Raw genomic sequence first — 22,707 nt, forward strand, 5'->3', positions numbered from 1 at the left:
AAGTGATAGAGGTAGAAAATAGAAAAAAAAATTAAATTAATGTCAAAGAAGTCAAAAGAGATAAATGAGTATAGAGAACCGGGAGAAATAGAAGACTTTAAGATGGTAGCTACGAACCCCAATACATCAATAATCACTTTAAAGGTAAATACTGCAATGAAAGACCAAAATTAACAGGCTGGATAAAAAAGTAGGATGTGGAAGAGGAGGAGAGGGGGAGATGGGGAAGAGGAGGAAGCACAGGAGGAAGGGGAGGGCAGGAGGAGGGTAAGGAGGAAGAAGAGGAAGAAGGAAAAGATGACAGAAACCTCCAATATTCTGCTTATAAAGACACACCTCAAATAGCAATATACAGAAAAGTCGAAAGTTACAAAGTAGAAAAACTTATATCTCAAACATATTCATCAAAATAAACTGGCGTACCTTGTTTATTTCAGAAAGTTAGGCCTTTTAGGCAAAAACAAACAAAACAAACAAACAAAAAACCAGCATTGCTATAAGAGGGATGCTTAATAATCACAACGGGCCCAACTCACCAGGCAAATAAAAGAGTGATTAGTCTATTTGTTCTGATTACATGGTCTGAAAATATAATGTAAACCTTGGCAGAGCTGCAAGGACATATACATGAATCTATAATCATAGCGGGAGATTTAAAAACACTTCCCTAAGGAACCGATGGGACATACAGATACAAATATTGCAAAGATACAAAAGATCTGATAAATACAATGAACAAACTTGGCAATATATATTTATACGTTTGTATCAGTGCACAACTACAGGATACACAGCCTTTTCAACTGCTATTGATATTTACCAAAGACACCACATGTTGACCATAAAGCAAGTCTCAGAAGTTTGAGACAATGAAATAGTAGCATATTCCCTGACCACAATGCTATTAAGCTATAAATTAATAACCAGTAATAACTAGAGAATCACCTATGTTTTTAAATTAAGAAATATCCTTCCAAATAACCCAAAAAAGAAATCATCAATGAAATTGCAAAATATTTTTTCCTTTTAAAATTATTTTTTATTTTTTAATTATGGTTGATATCCAATACTATTTTATATCAGTTTCAGGTGTACAGCACAGTGATGAGACATTTATATAATTTGCAAAGTAATCCCCCCAAAGAGTCTAGTACCCACCTGGCACCTTGCATAGTTATTACAGTATCATTGACTATATTCCCTATGCTGTACTTTACATCCCCGTGTAAATAATAATGAAGATTTGTGAAATACAGCTTAAAAATGTATAGTGTAAAAAAAAGAAAGGCAAAATATTCAATGACACGTGCATCTATCACAATAATTTTATAGAACAGGATATTAAACTCAAAGAAAGCAGAAAATAGAATGAAGATGAGAGAATAAATCAGTTAAAGATGAAGCAAACTATCCAAGGTTGGTTCTTTGTAAAGACGATGTAACTGATAATAACCTTCAGTGGGTCTGAACAACAAAAAAAGAGAAGTTATCTAAAAACCATTGCCCAGAATGAATGAGGAGACATAACTATAGAAAATAAAAGATTAAAAGATAACTAGTCAAAATCTTGAACCACCTTATGCAAATAAATTTGAAGAAAAAAAACAGAAGATAATCTCCTTGACTTATTAAATTAAAATTTTTTCTATTCCATTTATTCATTTATTTTGAAATGTTTAACATAATTTAACATTAGAAAAGTTATAAGAACACCACAAAGAATTCCTATATACATGTCTTCCAGGTTCCCCAAATATTAATATTACATCATTTTCTATGTCTCTATCTCTCTAACTCTCTATATATCTATCCATATCTTTTTTCTGAAGCCATTTTTTAAAGGTTGTCCATGGTTTATTGAAAATATTACAGAACAGCAGAAAGATTCTAATGGCTTCAAGTGGTGTTTTGAAATTCATCCCAACTGTAGGCTGAGTGACCTGAAGTTTGACAGACTGCCAAAGTTCAAGAGCTTCAGCATTTTCTTAGTATCAAGATTAACTTCAGTAATCTCCTGATCCAGGGCTGAGATCACAGGAACATAATTATCTCTCCTTTTTCTCCTTTTCCCGCAGCTTGAGGGAGATACCTTTCATGGGACTCTGTGAATCTGCTACATTATGTGTGTGACATAGCCCTCTGCCTTGTTGTGGAGCTGCGTGCTGGGGATAATGGCGATTAGCTTGTTGGTGTGGAATTTGTTGGCCAGGTGCACGTAGTGCTTCTCCATGAGGACTTGGGCCACCTTCTTCACAGTGGTGATGTGAACTACAATCTATCTTAGCTGGTCCCTGGTGAAAGATTCTGAAGCCTTTGAGAGTTGTAGGCATGATGTCTTTCTATCTCTAAATACTTTATTGTGTATTTCTTTAAAAACTAGAAAATTCTCTTCTGTAATCACAGTTCAATTATCAAAATCAGACAACTAATACTGATATAATATCATCTAATCTATAGAGCATGTACTTATGAATTCAACTGAATCAATTTTTTATGGACTTCTGGATTTTTAGTCTTAGTTGGAAAGCCTTATTAAAGGTTAAAGAGGAATTTACTCATGTTCTTCTGTTATTTATATGATTTCATTTTTTACATGTAGACCCCTCTTCCATTTGGAATTTGTTCTGGTGTAATCTTTAAGTATGAATCTAATTTTCTTTTTCTAAATGGCAAAATCAGTCTTCACAGTACAATTTATTAAACAGTTGATCTATTAGTCAAGTCATTTGAAATGCCAACTTCATCACATACTAATGAAATTGGAAATTTCTGAATTTTTTCTTCTATTCCACTGGTTTGTCTATTTATGTATCAATTTTAATAATAGTGGCTTTATACTGTGTTTTAAGGTCTTAAAGGGCCAATCTCTCTGTAGCTTTTGCTTTTTTATTGTTTTCTTATTTGTTTGTCTTCCAATGTGAAATTTACTATCAAAATTTCTGGCTCCAAAATGCTGATTGACACTTTTTTATTGAGACAGTGAAATTTATGAATTAATTTAAGGAAAACTTCTCATTTCATGATGTTGAATAATCCTATCCAAAAACAAATGAAATCTTTCCATTTGTTCAAGTTTACTTTGTGTCTTTTATAAGCATTAAATATTTTTCAATAGATTTAAAATATATTACTACATATTATCATTTTTTCTATTTTAAAAAGATTCGTTCTATATCATTACTATCTCTAATTTGTGTTTGTTTATATAAAAGCTATTAAGATCTATATGGTATTCACTATCCTGTTTACTGTATTGAATTGTTTTTTGTTTGAGTGTAAGAACATATCATCTGCAAATAGAACTCTGAGTTCTTATGTCTCTAATTGATTTTTCTAATTGAATTGTTTAATCCAAGACAGTGACAAATATTGGTGGAGACAGTGTGCTCCCTTGCCTTTGTCCTGATCTCTTAATGTTTTAATGTGAAATGCATTTGGAGTTTCACCATTAAGAAAGACGATGGATTTACCATGAAGATTGTGTATATGTGTAACATACAATATTCATAGATGTTTTCGGTCTGTACTATTATTTTTGGTACTATCTTATCAAATTTAAGTATCAATGTTTTAGTTGCTTCAGAAAAACAGTTAAAAATTTTCCCTTTATTTTCAATGCTCTGGAACACTTAAGGGAGCACTGGACTATCTGGACTTTGAATTTTAGATGTCCACTTTGAAAACATCTAGGCCTGATGTTTTTAGTGGGATAGCTATAACTTTATATATATTTTTTGTATTAAAATTGGTCTATTTTAATTTTTCTATCTCTACTGGGGTCAACTTTGATAAACATTATTTTCCTAAAATAATATACATTTTGCCTAAGGTTCAATTTCATTTGCATAGAACAACAAAAAATTATTTTATTATTTTTTTAAAGTACTGCTGTTTCAATGGTTATTATTTCTTGTTACGTTTGAGATTGTATATTTATAATGTCTATGCTTTTATTCATTTTGTTAGTCTATTGTCTATTTTGTTTTTTCCAAAGTCTATAATTTCAATTTTATTAACTAGATCTCACATTTATCTCTTCTAACTCATTTCTTTCTCCTTTTACTCCTTTTATCTTTACTATTTTCTTCTTTGTGCTTTCTTTTGGTTTATTTTGCTGCTCTAGGTTTTTGTGGTGGATATTTAATGAATTTTTTCATCTATTTTAATCGATGAAAATGTCTAAGATTATGAAAATTTCCTTTGTTGATTACTGTTTTAAATGTATGCCATAGATATACTTTTATCATTTGTTTAGAAATCCTATAATTTTTGTTTGTATTTTCCATTTTACCACAGAATTTTTTAATAGACTTAAAAAATTTGAGGTAGAGGGCCATGTGTGCTTTCTTATTTTGTTAATAATTTGTAGTTTTATTTTGTTAATAATTTGTTATCAGATAGTGTTGTTTGAAATACTTCCACTTTGAGGAATGAAATAATGTTTTATTTGTAACATAATGACAAAGATCTTAAAGCAGAGTCCAGACAGCCCAAAGGATTTTTTTAAAGTTTATGTATATGTGTATATGTAGGTTATAAAACATTAAAATTGATAATAATTTTAGTTTTTCTATTAACATAAACTTTCATTTATTAAAAGATACTATTCAGAGGATGAAAAGGCAAACCAAAAAAATGTATATATATTTGCAATACATGTTTGCAAAAATATTATTTTACTTAGGAAGTGTAAAGAACACTGAAAATCAATAAAAACAAGACAGACAAAACAATTTTAAAAAAAGGCAAAGTATGGAATGGGTACTTCACAAAACAAAATTCCAAATGACCAAAAATTATATGGCAAGGTACTTGATATCATTATGCATCAAGAAATTAAACCTATAATGACATACTTATAGCACATCCTATGGGCCAAATTGAATGGCTCAAAAGAAAAAAAACAATGTCAAATTCTGATGAGAATGTGAGGAAACATGAACTGTAATACACAGCTGATGAGACTGTAAATTGATGTGACTGTTTTGGAAATCTCTTTGGTAGCGGATAATAAAGCTAAACATATGTAAAGTCCTATGACCTAGCAGTTCCACATCTAAGGTAAATACTTAGGGAAATACACATAAATGAGTATAATGATCACCAAAAATATGTACAAGATTGTTCACATAGCACAAGGCATATTATTCCAGATGAAAAACTATTCAAATGTTCACAATGCAGACAATAAATTATGTTGTATTCATATGATAAAATGCAATGTAGCAATACAATGATTAAATAACTACCAGATCCAAGAGCATTGTAAAACACAGGAAAATGATGATAAGTAAAAGAAGCTAAACACAAAAGACTCTACACCATATGCTTCCATTTATATAAATTTTAAATCAGACAAAACCAGACCATGCTGCTGGAAGTGAGAACTGTGGTTACTTTTGTAGAAGAGGAATCAAAATGACTGCAAAGTGTCACAAGAGGGCCCTGTAGGGAGCTATGTAATATACTATTATTTGACCTAAGTGAGGATTCTATAGGTATGTTCACTTTGTGAAATTTTCATAGAGCAGCACACTCATGATTTCTATGCTTTTTCATATGAGTAAGTGTACATGAAGAAAAACTGGGAGATTGAGGAGTATATACCGGAAAGTATAATGGGGCTATTCTGCTAAAATTTGATCTCCCAAAACAGGAAATTTCCTGACTCTGGCAAAATTTAAACGTGCCATTAAAAATAATAGTGGTTTCAAATCTGTATTGTTTTTGAAATTATTTTTCCTTAACTTTGGGAGAATTTTCCAGGAACTAATATCTTTTCAGTTAAAGAAAGCATTAACGAAAGATTCACTTTTTACTTCTTTTCTTTCCCTTTATTTTATCATAGTCTAATAAAATGAAATCCAATACTTTTTTTATTTGAATAGCATATATGGTATAAGTTCATTGTTGTAAAATAATTTTTGTAAAGTTATGACCCTTTCTTCTTTACCACCTTCTAGCCTATTGATTTATTTCATAAGAGAAAAGAAAGATGTTTGTATATAATAATTTTGAACCAATGTTAGAAATACCTGATTCTAAGTGTTGCAATTTGATATAATTTATTGTATCTGCCTTCATATTTTCTTGAAATTCTTGCCTTTTTAAAACGATTAAGATGTTTTAATAAATTTATGAAGTAGCTATCTTTTATTTTTTAATTTACATAACCTAACTTGGTTATATTTTATAAATATAGCTGTATGTTGTCAACCAAACCATGAGGTCAATTTATACTGTGATTTACATTTTTTAAATTAATTAATTAATTTTGTTATGGTGACATTGGTTAATGAAATCAAATAAGTTTCAGCTGGACAATTTAACAATAAGGCAAATATATATTTACACTGTGTGCTCACCTCTCATAGTTAGATTTCTTTCTATCACCACACATTTGACCCCCTTTACCCCAACTACCTCCCCGCTCCCCCCTACTCCCTACATAAATTTTTTAAATCTTCAGCATTTATATGTTAAATTTAATTGCTTCTTTATTATCTAATGAAAATTCACTTTTGTGAATTTGCATTTGTTTTTCTCAACAGGCTCACATTTTTAACAGTTTCAATAATTGGTATATTTGAGATTTTAACAGCAAAATCAATTTTTACACATGACTTACTTTTTCTATGATCAAATCGGTTTCTAACCATGGTTCTAGATCTCTGGGGGTGGGGACAGGCTTCTCTTCCCACTACCCCTCACTCCAGGGAAAGCCCTCTTCTCCTAAACCCTTTCCTCACTCCTCCCCTAGAAGAAAGACTGGGGTGATGGGCCAGATTCCTGAGCACTGTGAGCAGTACCACTGTGCACTGTGAGGTGCCACCCATGCATGTGGGACATGTCCATGCTCTTCTCTCTCATGATACTAAGCAGGAAGCTGAGCCAGTGCCTACCTGTGAAGGCTGGGAACTGCCACATTACTCTCTCTTGTTCTACTCACTGGGGATTTGGGGTCCTGCCATTCTTGCCCGTTAGGAGTCAGCTGGTGGTAAGATGCAGAATTAGAGTCAAATGGATCCTGCTTCATTCTTGAGCCCATGCCTGTGCATCAACCCAACTCAACCAGAAGGCTCTACACTGAGGAGTACTGGGAACTGGCCAGGTGAATGATGTTCTGCATCCTGTGTATATGTCTCCTTTATGGAAAGCTCTGAGAGAAGGCAGAGTGGCAGTGTAGGGTAGGAGGAGGGCACTGTTGTGTTCTCTGAACAAATAGTGGTCCTATACTATCAGATTCTCAGTAGGAACCTCACGTTCTACTGCAGACAGTAAACACACCCACCCAAATGTCATATCCACATTGAAATGCCGCATGTACCCATGCAAATAGACATGCCCTCAGGTATTGCCATGCTCTCAGGCAAAGGTCAGCACTTGGTTGGTGGACTCTATGTGAAAAGATAAGGTGCATTTTTGAGGTTCTTAGTTGTTTCAGCCATTTGCAATGTCATCCTTCCTTCTTGTTCTCCTTTCTGCTTCTTCTCCATTCATTCCTTAGGGGATTCTATCCCACTTGGCCTGTTGGGCATCTGCTCTCAATTTTGGGTTCATATCAGGATGTCACCAGTGCCCTTCTGCCTTCCTAAGACTCACGGTAATGCAAAAGCAGGTCCACTCACAATCTGAATGTGAGGACTGCTTGATAGGAGGACTGGTCAGGCCTCCTGAATTCTGGTTTTTAATCTGGGCTTACAATAAAAATATTGCCTCATTTGGACAACACTTTATCTCTCAGTAATTTGACCTTGACATTTAGATTACCCAAACTGGCAAACATGTCCCAGGCCAACTTCTTGGTTTCTGCTGTTTCTCAGTTGTCTCAATAGAACTGGAGCCTGTTCCCATAGGCTCCAGTCATACCCATATTTTGCCATCCCAAAATAAGTCTACTACTGAGATCATGCTCATGCCACATGGTCCCATCAACCAAATTGAATCACAGTGAAAAATGGTCATACATGAATACATCTTTAATACATTTTCAGGAAAGAGGAATGAGAGTTACCATGGCCATGTTGAGATAGATGTGGTAAAATGGTTTCAGGATGGGAGACACTTTTATTTCAGTTCATCTGAATACTGAATATCTTGGCTAAAATACTCAGTAACAGACAATATTGTCAGCACTAGATCACAGGGAATTATGAAATAAATATAGCTTGAGAAAATTTTTTTAAATTGTGGTTTATTTAACACCAATCTTGGTGTTTAGGGGCCATAATTGACTATATTTATTGTGCCACAGAACTTTTTCATGGCTTCTGAACATAAGTTTCCTATTTAGTAAATTTATATTTATCTAACAGATTAAAAATGATAGCATGAATAATTTTGCTAAGAGAGAGGATTACATAATGTCCCAGAGTCTCAGAAAGGGGGATAGATACTTCATCATGAAATATTTAAATAGTTCCCAAGAGAAACTTTTTAGCAATGACAAATGCAATAGTTTATGCTATTCATTACATGAAAGAGAAGGCCTTCATTACTCTTGTCTGTTCCTTATAGTGATTCCAATAGGAATTTTCTAAAAATATATTCTTGTAAAAATTGTTTGAACCAATAACTACATGATAAGGTTAAAACTTTTTGGCATGTGACTTTTGAAAAAAAATAGATGTTATATTTTAGAGAAGTTGTAGTTTCATAGCAAGATTGAGTGGAAAGTACAGAGATTTCCTATGTATCCTCTGCTCCTACACATGTATAACCTCCCCCGTTATCAACATCCCACACCAGAATGGTATATTTGTTATACTTGATGTGTGTACATTGACATATTGGGGTTCATTCTTGGTATTGTACATACTGTGGGTTTTAGCAAATGTATAATGACATGTATCCATCATTGTAGTATCATATAAAGTGGTTTCATTGTCCTAAAAATCCTCTGTGCTTTGCCTATTCCTCTCTTTCCCATTCCTAACCCCTGCTATCTACTGATCTTTTTATTTTCTGCATAGAATTGCCTTTGCTAGAAACAGTTGTCAGTATATTTTCCAGTTGGAATCACACAGTATATAGCTTTTTCAGATTATTTAAGTTTTATCCATGTCTTTTCATGGCTTGATAGCTCATTTCTGTTTAAAACTGAATAACAATTAATTGTCTGGATTACCAAAGGTTATTTTTTTCTACTATCAGTACTCTTTTTTAAAATTATTCTTTAAAAAAGCTTTTGTTCTGATTATAACAGTTATCTATTTTGGGTTTCTTTGGATAAATATCCAGAAGTGGGATTTTTGCGTCCTTCTTTGTCTCTTGTTATAGCCATTGTTTTAAAATCTATTTTGTCTTGTATGAGTATCACTACCCTAGCTTTTTGTTTGTTTGTTTTCATTTTCATAAAACATCTTTTTTTTAATCCCCTTACTTTCAGTCCCTGTGTGTCTTTCAATATGAAGTGAGTCTCTTGTAGGCAGTGTATGTAAGCGTCTTATTTTCTTAGCCATTCATCCCCCCTTTTTTTTTTTTTTTTGATTGGAGCATTTAATCTATATACATTTAAAGTAACTGATGTTAGAAATATAGTTGCTGTCATTTTATTATTCATCTTTATTATTTTTTTTCTTTTTCATTCTTCCTAAAGAAGTTCCTTTAACATTTCCTGTAATACTGGCTTGGTGGTGATGAACTCCACCTTGTCTAGGAAGCTCCTTATCTGTCCTTTGATTCTACATAATAGCTTTGCTGGGTAGAGAACCTTCGTTGTAGGTGCTTATTGTTCATCACTTTGAATATTTCCTGCCAATCCCTTCTGGCACGCAAATTTTCTGTTGAGAAATCAGCTACCGGTCTCATGGGTGCTCCCTTGTAGGTAACTAACTGCTTTTCTCTTGCTGCTTTTAAGATTCTCTCTTTGTCTTTAATTTTTGTCATTTTAATGATATGTGTCTTGGTGTGGGCTGCTTTGGGTTCATCTTTTAAGGGACTCTTTGAGCTTCCTGGGGTTTTATGTCTATTTCCTTCACCAGGTTAGGGAATTTTTCAGTCATTATTTCTTCAAATAGGTTTTCAAATCCGTGCTTTCTCTCTTCTCCTTCTGGTATCCCTATCATGTGAATGATGATATGCTTGATGTTGTTCCAGAGGCTCCTTAAACTATCTTCATTTTGGGGGGATTTTTTTCTTGTTGGTGTTCTTATTGGGTGTTTTCTGCTACCTTATCATATAAATCACTAATTCGACCCTTTGCATTATCTAATTTACTGCTGATACCTCCTAAGGTATTCTTCATTTCGGTTATTGTATTCTACATTTCTGATTGGTTCCCTTTTATATTTTCTATCTCCACTTTAATGTATTCTATTTGCTTGTTGAAGTTCTCATTGAGATCATTTACCCTTCCCCTAAGTTCATTGAGCATCCTTATAAAAATTGTTTTGAACTCTGCATCTGGTAGATTATTTGTCTCCATTTTGTTAAGTTCTTTTTCTTGAGCTTTGTTCTGTTCTTTCATTTGGGGCATGTTTCTTTGTCTCTCCATCTTGGCTGCCTACTTGTGTTTGTTTCTATATGTATTGGGTAGGGCCTTTATGTCTCCCAGCCTTAGTAGAGTAGCCTTATGTAGTCAGTGTGCTGTGGGGCCCAGTGGTACAGCCTTCCCTGTTCACCTGAACTGGTGCTCCAGGTATGTCCCTTGTGTGGGTTTTATGTGCCTTCCTGTTTTAGTTGAGCCTTGGTTGCTGTTTGCAGAGCAATGGAATGATTGACCATTGGGCCGATTATTTGTGATGACTGGCCATGACCACTGGAGGAGCTGTTGTGCAGAAGCTGACTCTACAGAGCAGGATTTGCTTTAACAGGACTCTGGTGCCAGCCTAATCTGCCTTTTTGGTGTGTCATTTTCAGATGTGACCCTGGTGGTGCTCTGGCTCAGACTGAAGTTGGCCACTCGCCTTGCAGGCCAGGGCATCTTGGGAGGGGCCTTGCCACAGGCCAAGTTCAGTTGCAGCTTGTGCTTGGCCTCGGGCCACCTGGCATGAGCCACAAAGCCATCTGCAGATGGCTGCCACCTATGCTGGGCTCTAGAGGCCAAGACGCAAACTGAGGCCGGCTGCTGCTAGTGCTCAGCAATAGGTACAGGACATGCCAAAAGCAGATGCTTCTTATTTAGGTTTTGTGAACCTTTGAGAAATTTTAGGAAAATCTGTACAAGAGCTAAGACAGGTCATTTTTATGGCAAATCCGCTTGAAGCAGCTTTGGTAGGCCCACAATTTGGAAGGGGTGGGTTTTCATTGAATCACCAGAGCAGGCCAACCAGTGTTAGCTACATTGATGGAGTCTCAGATATGATGGCTGCCTGCATCTTCAAGCCAGGCAGGGGAGGGCTCAAAAAAGGAACAATGGCTTCTCCCAACACTTCTGTCTGAGAGAAAGCTGCCTCTCCAGTCTTTGACATGAAGCCAGACAATTCAGTTCCTACCTGTATGTCCCTGGCACCTCTCAAGCTGCTGCCCCAGTGCTGGAACTCAAAGCAAGTGAGTCAGTCAGCGAGTAAGTCTGCATGTGAGCCCCTAAAGAGGAATGTCTGCAACTGCAGTCACTCTTTGTCTCACTCATCCACAATCTCCACTGGTTTTCACAGCCAGAAGTTGTGGGGACTTCTCTTCTTGGCACTGGAACCCTCGGCTGGGGAGCCTGGTGTGGGGCTGGGACCCCTTGTTTTTCCAAGGGGATCTCTGCACCTGAGATATTTCTCTGACTCTCAACCACCACACCTGGGACCGGCCCGTTTCATGTCTCCATTCCTTTTATCAGTCTCAAAGTGGCCTCAGGTAATGTCAGTCCTCCAGCTTTGTTCCTCTGCTTCAATATTCTTTTGTCTGTTCTGTATTTTTTGCCCCTGCACATAATTTTTAAATCAATTTGTCAATATGCATAAAATAACTTGCCAGGATTTTGGGGGGATTTTATTGAATCTATAGATTAAGTTGGGAAGAAGTGATATCTTGTCAATATTGAGTCACATGAAAAATCTCTCCATTAATTTAATTCTTTTTTTATTTCATTAATTACAGTTTTATAGTTTTCCTCATATAGATCTTGGACATTTTGTGTTAGATTTTTTTACCTAAGTATTTCATTTTGGGGGAGTACTAATGTAAATGGCATTGTGTATTTAATTTCAAATTCCAGTTGTTCATTGGTGGTATATAGAAAAGTGACTGGCTTTTATATATTAACCTTATATCCTGAAACCTTGCTAAAATTGCTTATTAATTCCAGAAGATTTTGGTGTTGTTGATTCTTTCAGATTTTCTAGGTAGACAATCAGTTATGTCATCTGCAAACAAAGGCAATTTTACTTCTTCGCTCCCTGTATGACTTTATTTACTCTTCTTGTCTTATTGGATTAGCTAGAACTTCCAGCACTATGTTGCAAGGCATTGGTGAGAAGAGACATTGTTCATTCAAAAGCCATAGAATGAGTTAGGAAGTATTCCCTCTGCTTCTGCCTTCTGAAAGAGATTGTGGAAGATTATTTCTTATTTAAATGTTGGGTGGAATTAACGAGTGAACCTATCTAGGCCTGGCACTTTCTGTTTTGGAAGGTTACTAATAATTGATTTGACTTCTTTAATAGATATAGGTCTGTTCAGATCATCTGTTACTTTTTGTGTGAGTTTTGGTAATTGTATCTTTAAAGATATTGGCCCATTTTGTTTAGGTTATCAAATCTGTGGGCATAGAGTTATTCATAATATTTCTTTATTAATCTTTTAATTTCCATGGGATCTGTACTGATGTTCCTGCTTTCATTTCTGTTATTAGTAATCTGTGTCCTCTCTCTTCATTATTAGTTAGCCTGGCTAAAAGCTCATTGATTTAATTTAGCTTTTCAAAGAACCAGTGTTTGGTTTCATTGATTTTCTCTATTAATTTCCTGTTTTCAATGTCATTGACTACTGTTCTAATATTTATTATTTCTTTTCTTTATACTTTGTATTTAATTTGCTCTTCTAGTTTCCTAAAGTGGAAGTTGAGATTACTGATTTTGGACCTCTCCTCTTTTCTAGTATATGCATTCAATGCTATCAATTTCCTTCTAAGTACTGCTTTTGTTGCATCCCACAAATTTTGATAAGTTGTATTTTCATTTTTATTAAGCTCAAAATATATTTAGTTTCTGTTGAGATTTCTTATTTGACCCACATGCTATTTCGAAGTATATTGTTTACTCTCCAAGTATTTGGAGATTTTCCAGCTATCTTTGTTATTGATTTCTGGTTTAATTCCATTGTTGTCTTGTAGGATTTCTATTCTTTTAAATTTGTTAAGGTGTATTTTATGGACTATGGACTATTGTGATGAATGTTCCATGTGACCTTGAGAAGAATGTGCATTCTGCTGTTGTTGAGTAAAATAACCTATATGAGTGGATTTCATCCAGTTAATTGATAGTGTTGTTAAGTTCAATTATGTCCTTACTAATATTCTGCCTACTGGATCTGACCATTTTGATAAAGGGGTGTTGAAGTCTCCAACTATAATAATAGATTCATCTATTTCTCTATGCAGTTGTATCAGTTTTTGCCTCATGTATTTTGACACTTTCTTGTTGGGCACATACACATTAAGGATTGTTATGTCTTCTTGGAGAATTGACCCCTTTATCATTATGCGATGTCCCTCTTCATCTCTGATAATATTCCTTGCTCTGAGCTCTGCTTTGTCTAAAATCGATACAGTATGGCCCCTCCCTTAACACAATCTCACTTTACAGACTCAAAGTTTGCTTCCCCTACACCAGAAAACTTTTCCGAGGAGAGGATGCACAGAATTTTAGATTTTGTATTATTTTTAAATCAATCTGTGTTCTGCAAAAAGCAACAAAAAAAAATGTTTGAAGTCCAGTTAGACATTCTATTACTGCCTCTCAGTAGAATGGTGATTAATATTTGAGAAACTATTGATACCAGCTGGTCTATCACATAGAAGCTGGCCCCTGATATTCATTTACAGTATAAATAACTATAAAACTATGTACAATTCATTAGGAGACTGTTTGGAGTTATTGGACAACAGGGAATGCAGAACTGTGAGAAGGAAATCCGTAAGATGAAACCAATGTTTGCCACAATTTGCTGCCTGAGGGCATGTACCAGATGGTTGCACAAGGAGGTAGAACCTAAACAAAGCATAAACATCTAAACAAGTTGAGGAGTTTGGGTTTTGCAGCTGCTGAAGCTCTTGAAATTTATAGATCTTACCTGGAGAGGAGAAAGCTGTTTTTGTCCTAAGCTGAGGGCAAGACTCCAAGAAGCCAATGACAGAGCAGCTCCTGTGGAGTTGACTGTAGAGACCTTGCTGAACATTGCAGGCGCTCAGTTCAGGTGACAGAGAGGCCAGGCATTAGGAATAAAATACTCTGCCATAGAACTGGGTTTAAAACTGATTCATACTCATCCTCACAAATAAAGAAAGCAAACTGACAGACCCAAAGGGACCCAACAGTAAATTAACTAGTTGCAAGAACAAAACTGAACATTTATGGAATATGATACAGTCCAAATTTCAAACAATGCATCATTCACAATGTTCTGCACAAAACAGAGCAAGCAAACAAACAAACAAACAAAAATCTAGACATACCAAGAAGCAGGAAAGAGTGAACCAAAATCAACAAAAACAACAATTTATAGAAACTGACCTTGAGATATATAAACTGTTGGAATTAGCAGAAAAAAATGAAGAAAAACATGCCTAAGGCTCTCCTTTTCTTCCACCCTTAACATCAGAACTATCACTACTGATCCGTTTGAATCTATGAGGCCTGTTTAATAACTTGCTCAAGGTCACATAGCCAGTGGTGAGGACAGGACTCTTGTCTGGTGAGGGGGCTCTTAGGCTTTCTCACCTGAAGAACACTGGCCTCAAATGGCTTCCAGGACCTGGCACAGGTTAGCACTGTAGGCCACACTTCACTCCAGGTGTGGACTTAGATACTCTGTTTACATGTCTTTATTATGTGGAAGCAGTCCCCCAACATGGAGGGAACAATATGAGACCACATTGGTTGGCCAGATGTAGTGTAAGACACAAACAGGTTCTACACCCAGCTCTTTCATCTTGACACACATCACCTTCATTCCAAGCAAAATCTGCTCGCCCTGGCACCAGACAGTGACTGGCAGTACCTACAATAACATACTAATGAAACTTTAAAAATCAAAAGCCTTTACAAATTATCTAAGTGCAACATCTTCTGCAAAGTATTGTCTTTTCAGAGGGACTCTAAGAAAAATGTAATATGTACACCATGATAGGTCAAAGGAAATTTACAAGGCTAATGTCCTCTCTGACTGGCCTTACAAGAAATGGAAGGGAAACATTAAAGAGGAGCCGTGAGAATCACTAAACTATCTTCATCTCCCTGTGACCCTTCCCCTATTCCCACCCGAATAACTACCTCTCTCTGCCATAGTCTTCCTGGTACCTGAGTTACCATGATGAAGGAAAGAGCACTGATCGGAAAAGTGATGGTCACTAGTAACATAAACAATGACAATAATAATAGTAAAGATTTATTGATCACTTACTATGTGTCAGGTATTTTGATAAGGTCTTTGCATAGGCTCTCCCCTTTAATTCTCCCGACCACCCTGTGAGTTAGGTTATTACTGAGATTTCACAGAGGAAGCATCTGAAATTGAAAAAAACAAAAGCATTTCTCTTAATGTCCCATGGCCAAATAGTAGGGCACCTAGGATTTGGACTCAAGTCTGTCTCCAGCATCCTTACTCTTAATGATTATGCCAGTGTTCCTAAACTTCGGTAATCATGTGTCTACCACCTTTAATCTTTTTACCATATTCGATCATGGTAAATACTATTATAATATCAAATGACTCCAATCTACATAAATATTTCACTTGGCATGCACTATATATTTGCTAAGAATTTTAATTTATTAATCTCATTATTGCACTGATAAGGTCTACTATTTTCCTTTGAATTAAATCAACATATATCAATAAGCATATTTGAAAATGAAATGTTACAACTATAAGTGTTTCACTATAAGTGAAAATCCCTCATCACTTGTCATAATTAACAAGTGGCTATAAAAAAATTAAGTGAGACAAAAATGTATTGTTTTTAAAAAAATGATTAAACGTGTACTTTTAGAATAGTTCATCTAAAGGTACCACTGATCTCATTTTATATGCCATGTGGGTTGGATATAACTTTATCACTGTGAGGCAGTCCTTTGTAGCCCAATTCCTTTTGGATACGTGGACAAAATTTAATTTCTGGGCCTACAAAGCTGGAAATAATGGTGACAATACCAAGGCATTGACTTACTTTGTGGGGAACTGACTGGGTGACAAGATGTTTTTCCCCATGAATTTTTTCAGCTATTTCTTTTTAAACCATGAGAACTGGCTTGTGGAAATTTTCTTTACCAGTTCAGGATACGTGAATTCACCAGTGACCTGGATAGAGGCAATGTTAATTTATTTATATCCTCAGAGCTTTGCATAGTATTTGAAGAACACAAAGTTTTCAATAAATATTTGCCAAATAAATTCTTCTGAGTCTTTGCAAATTCTATTCCTTGTTTTTTGAATGCCATTCCCACAGTTTTGATGGCTAATAAACTCCAACACATCCTTACAAACCTGGTGCAAGTGCTCCTGACTCCTGTGGAAAGTTATTTATAGTTATTTGTTTCCTTCTCTCTGTTCCCATCAGATACTGTTCATACCTTATCATAGATATTGTGGTACTGATTTGAGGTCTGTTTCCACTACCTGACTCCTGACTCCTGACTCTAAACTTTTCTTCTTTTTTCCCTTCTTTAATTCCCCCCGCCCCACTTCCACCCCTGACCCATGGATGTTGCTGTTTCCCCTTAAGAACTGGATCTCTGAAGGCAGGGTGTCCCCTCCCACAGGCTTGCAGTGTGCACCCGGGGCCTGGTGCACCCGGGGCCTGGAACCCCCGGAGCACTCAGGGGACCTGGCGCACCCGGGGCCTGGCGCACCAGGGGTATGGTCCGTGGTTCCACCTGGGGTGTGAACCCAGGACCTTCTGTGTACAAAGCAGACGTGCTAACCACTACATTATGGAGTCACCTTCGTGAACTTTTTATATTATGACTATTTCTAGTTCATCTTTGTAAAAGTTCTTCCATTTCTACAGCATTTTTCATTCTTTGGAATAATGTTATGTGTTGAGTTTGATTTTCAAAACCAGATAGGGATTTTCTGTGGTATAAGGGAGCCTGACTAACCATTTTGTATGTCATATGATGTTTCAATCATCAGCCCTGCTCCTAGAGCCCCACCAAGATCTTGTACCATCACTTTGTTGTGGAAATTACCAAAATGCTTAAGCCTCAGTTAACCTTTTTCCTCCCAGATTTCAATCTCTGGACTCAGAGACTTGATCAGCTATATTGATGGCTAAATATACCTTTTTCCTGGAAGAAAGAAAGAACAGAACCCTCAATGACAGCATTGTCTCAAAATCAAACTATGAAAAATATTTGGGGGGGTGCATATTATTTTGTGAGGGTCTTGTCAAATTTACTTTGTAACAAATTAATTCCTATCTACAATCTCCCCAAATTTCTATGAATTCATTGTGGTAGATGTAAATATAAAAAAGGAAGGGTGTGTAGGAAGGGGAAAGATGGGCCTGGGGGGTTTAGGTTTGATAAGAGGCTCAAAAGATGATATATAACCCTCCAAATATTCACCCACTCATCATTTTACTCTAACAGATTCCCTAACCAACCCTTTCCTAGAAAAGAGATCTTGGAGAAAAGAAATACCATCAAGCCCAAGCCATCAACAACTCCATTGATTATAGAGGCTCAAAAATGTTAAGAAACGTAATGATGTCAGAAGTAGGGTGGCGTGAGGGATCTCTCTAATGTCTCATTTTGATATAATAACAATCTGAACATCTACAACTCAACAAATAACACCCAATCTGCACACAAGCACATCTGAGAGATCTGAGCATCAGAGCATCCAAAGGTGAGCAAATCTGCATGATACTGGGTGGTAGATTAGGAGTGTGAAACAAAGGAGCTGCTTATGCAGCCAGTGCTATCTGCAAAAATAGGAGGAACAGGGCATTTCTCAGCCAGTATTGAACCTTTGAAGCCCTCTGATGCTCAGAGCAATGCTGCCTGAGTGATCAGCATATTCCACACAGTGAAGCCCAGGGATCAGGGCAGAGAACAGGGCAGATAGTGAGTGTGGAAGGGCGACAGCTATGGCTTAGCAACCACCATTGCCAAGTGGGTGGCTAAGTCACGGAGCCTGGCTGAGGCCCCCCACCAACCCAGTGTGCAAACTCCTCCCATATCCTCTCAGAGCCAAAAACTTCAAGCTCCAGAGGAATTTGCACAGCCAGTACTGAAGTATACACTTAAGCTGTTACCAGTGACAGACATGATGATATTGAAGCAGGACAGCTGAAATCTAGGGGGCAGCACTAAGGGAAGGGAAAAAGCTACACACACAGCAGACCTCTCCACCTCAACACCATCCCCAACCAGTTAGAGTGAGTCAGAAGGAAGCAGCAGAACATTGTATCTGACTGTTGGGGCAGTAATGAGACTTCAGGGCCTCTTCAGAAACTCAGACCCACCCGACCCCCATCATCCATTGCACCCTTTCACGTGGGGGGCGGAAGGGGGTTGAGTGTAGAGACTTGGGACAGAAGGACCTGATCACAGAGGAAGCACACAGCCCACCAGAGACAGAGGGGCATTGTTAGCCTCAAAGCAGATATCAAAGAGGCTTACACGCCACCTACTGGAAACCAAAAGAAAAACACCTTCTTGTCAACCTCCTAAAGAGAGATCACTATATAATAAATTTTCTCTCAAAACAAACAAACAAACAAACAAACAAAAAGTCAGAATACTCTCATTAATGCCCAGGAAGAGAAATAGTCCATCAAACGCCGTGAACAAACAAGATGACAAGGCAGCTCAGAAAGAAAGTGAAAAATCTCTAGAAAATAAGCTCAAAGACATAGAAATACACGACTTAAATAACAGAGAAGTCAAGGTTGCACTTATAAAAAAAAATCGATATGCAAGAAAATTCTGTCTGACAATTCCAAGAAATTAGAAAGAAAATAATTGAACAAAATGAATACATTGCCAAGCAGATTCAAATTGCAAAAAAAATAATCAAATAGAACTTCTGCAAATGAAGAACACATTAAAGAGATTAAGAATAAAATATCAAGCTTAGGAAATAGAGCTGACTAGATGGAGGGAAGAATTAGTGATATCAAGACAGAAATCTGGAAATGATGCAGAAGGAAGAAGAGAAAGAATTGAGAATGAAAAAAAAAATGAAAGAGCTCTACAAGAACTATCTGACACCATCAGAAAAAGCAACACAAAAATAATGGGTATACCAGAAGGAGAAGAGAAGGAGAAGGGAACAGAAAGTATATTCGAACAAATAGCTGATGGAAAAAACTAGCTGTCTGAATCCAAAAAGCAAACAACACCCAATTATCTCAACCCAAAAGGCCTTCTCCAAGACACATTATATGAAAACTGTCAAAAATTAATGACAAAGAAAGAACCTCAAGGCAGCCAAGAGAAAGAAGAAAGTAACTTATAAAGGAAAACCCATTAGATTATCACCAAACTTCCTTACAAGCAAGAAAAGAGTAGAACCAAATATTCAAACTATTGAAAGAAAGACATTACCAGCCAAGAATTATATATCCAATAAAGCTCTCCTTCAGATATGAAGAACAAATAAAGACCTTTCCAGACATACAAAAAGGTGAGGGAATTTTCCAAAGTGACAATAATCAAAATGGCATTGTATTGGCAGAAAAACAGACACGCAGACCAGTGGAACAGAATTGAGAGTCAAGAAATAAACTCCTGCATATATGGACAAATATTTTTTGACAAAGGAGCCAAAAAGTGGAGAAAGAAAAGCCTCTTCAATAAATGGTTCTGGGAAAACTGGAAAGCCACCTGCAAAAGAATGAAACTAGACTGGCGTGTTGTCTATCACCGCACATCAAAATTAACTCAAAATGGGTTAAAGACCTGAATATAAGACCTAAAGCAATAAACTACATACAAGAAACCATAAGTAATAAACTCATGGACCTTGAATTTAAAAGGATTTTGTGAATTTGACCTCAAAGGCAAAGGACATAAAATAAAAATAAATAAATGGGACTATATCAAACTAAAAAGCTTCTGCACAGCAAAAGAAACCATCAACAAGGTAAAGAGACAACTAACTGAATGGAAAAATATATTTGCAAACAACACCTCCAATAGGGGCCTAATATCCAAAACACACAAAGAACTCATACAATTCAACAACAATGACAACAACAAAAGCATACAATCCAATTAAAAAATGGGCAGAGGACCTGAACAGACACTTCTCTCAAGAAGACATATAAAAGGCCAACACATATGAAAAGATAATCACCTTCAATAGCTATTAGGAAAACACAAATCAAAATCTCAATGAGATACCACCTCACACCTGTGAAAATGGCTATCATGAACAGGACAAGTAATAACAAGTGTTGGTGAGGTTCTAGGGGAAAAGGAATCCTAATAAACTTCTGGCGGGACTGCAAATTGGTACAAGCGCTACGGAAAAAAGTATGGAGATTTTTTTAAAAACTAAGAATTGATACGCCATATGATCCACCAATCCTTCTACTGGGTATTTATCCCCCCAAAAACTGAAAACATTTATCCACAAAGATATATACACACCTGACCCTCCAAATATGGCATAGGTGATAGAGACTCTGTTCATTCCTCTGGCAACCAAATTAATGTTGCAACAGAATCAAGGAGCAAACAGCAAGGAAAATCGTCTAGGATCTAGATAAACAAGCCCTATAATAAGGGAGAGAAATAAAAAAATCACCCTGCAACCAGAAGAAGTAGGACAGGGTAAGGACGTGAGGCTTCCGGGTCCTGAGTGACTGAGTGGGACAGAGGCCATAGCAGTGGCGGCTAGCAGCTGCGGACGCCTCTTAAAGGAGTTATGTCACGAGTGGACATTCATGGTGACAGATCCGCTTGTTCTGAGCACCAGTGCTAGGGCGGCTGAGCAGGGGCACAGGGGACACACAGGGGTACACCGAGTTGTTGAAGTGAGGGCTGGAGGCGAGACTCACTCTGTACAGAAGTGCTGGCGGTATCCATTGTTCCTCTGTTGAGCCCTCCACCTTCCCAGTGTGTAGACTCAGTGCCGCCATAGCTGAGATGTCAACAAACTGGATAACAGATGTCGCACAGTCCAGAGAATTCCTTAAAACTCTGCCTCCTCCAACTCGAGGCCCCATCCAAGCCACATCCAGGCGTATCCTTAGCGAGTCAGGTGCTCCTTGCTGAGCAGTGCCTAGACTCACACTGGAGGCAGCTGGCCTCAGTTTCTGGTGTGGCCTTTTGAGGCAACTAGAAGCACAGCATCTGTGATTTGCTTGCTGAATCTTAACAATTGGCCCTGGAGAGGTAGAGGCTTGGGCTAAATTTGGCCTGCAGCTGAACCCCTCTCAGGACTGTGCCACTGGACAGACTCCTACTCCACTAATCCACACTAATAAGACTGGGAGACTTAGGAGCTTTGCCTAGTACATAGAAACAGACACAGAAAGACAGCTAAAATGGGAACACAAAGAAGTAGAAACCATATGAGAGAACAAAACAGAGATCCAGGAATAAAGGAGTCAACAAATCTAACAGATGCAGAGTTCAAAACACTGGTTATAAAGATGCTCAATGAACTTAGGAGGAGTGTAGATGAATTCAGGGAGAACTTTAACAAAGAGATAAAAAATATAAAAATGGAAATGGAAATTATAAAAGGGAACCAGTTAGAAATGAAGAACATATTAACTGAGATGACAGTATATTAAATTACATAAACAGCATGAATAAAGAAGAGGATCAAATGACCTAAAGAGAGGATGGGGAAGCCAAGGACACTCAGTCAGAACAGCAAGAAAAGAGAAGTCGAGATTATAATAATAATTTAAGGAGTCTCTGGGACACTATTAAATGTAAAAACATCCATGGCATAGGGGTACCGGGGGGCAGGGGGAGAAACACAAGACATTGAAGAGCTATTTGAAGAAATAATGATGGAAAACTTCCCTAACCTGGTGAAGGAAATAGACATAAAACCCAGGAAGCTAAAGAGTCACAAAAACCAGGAATCCCAAGAGGCCCAGACCAAGACACATCATAATTAAAATGACAAAGGTTAAATACAAAGAGAGAATCTTAAAAGCAGCAAGAGAAAAAGCAGTTAGTTACCTACAAGGGAGTACCCATAAGACTGGCAGCTGATTTCTCAAAAGAAACTGCAGGACAGAAGGGCTTGGCAAAAAATATTCGACATGATGAAAACCCAGGATCTACAACCAAGAATACTTTATTCAGAAAAGCCATCATTTAGAGTCGAAGGACAGAGAAAGAGCTTCCCAGACAAAAATAAGCTAAAAGAAATCATAAACACCAAGCCAGTATTACAGGAAATGTTGGAGGGACTTCTTTAAGAAGAAAAATCATGTATCAAAAACAAGAATAAAGAATGGCAATAACAACATTCTTATCAACAAGTGCTTCAAGTAGAAAAGAATTAAGAGCCCTAACCAAAAGACAGAGGGGCTGAATGGATAAGAAAACAAGACCCCTACATACGCTTCCTTTAAGAGACTCA

At 36.8% G+C, this 22,707-nt stretch overlaps 1 pseudogene; it reads right to left on the minus strand.

The window, feature by feature from the left end:
- Nucleotides 1-1,387: 1,387 nt before the first annotated feature.
- LOC111734505 lies at nucleotides 1,388-6,659 on the minus strand (annotated as a pseudogene).
- Between the last annotated feature and the right edge of the window lie 16,048 nt (nucleotides 6,660-22,707).

The sequence above is a fragment of the Pteropus vampyrus genome, unplaced genomic scaffold (genome assembly GCF_000151845.1).
Source record: "Pteropus vampyrus isolate Shadow unplaced genomic scaffold, Pvam_2.0 Scaffold1515, whole genome shotgun sequence".
NCBI classification, from domain to species: Eukaryota; Metazoa; Chordata; class Mammalia; order Chiroptera; family Pteropodidae; genus Pteropus; species Pteropus vampyrus.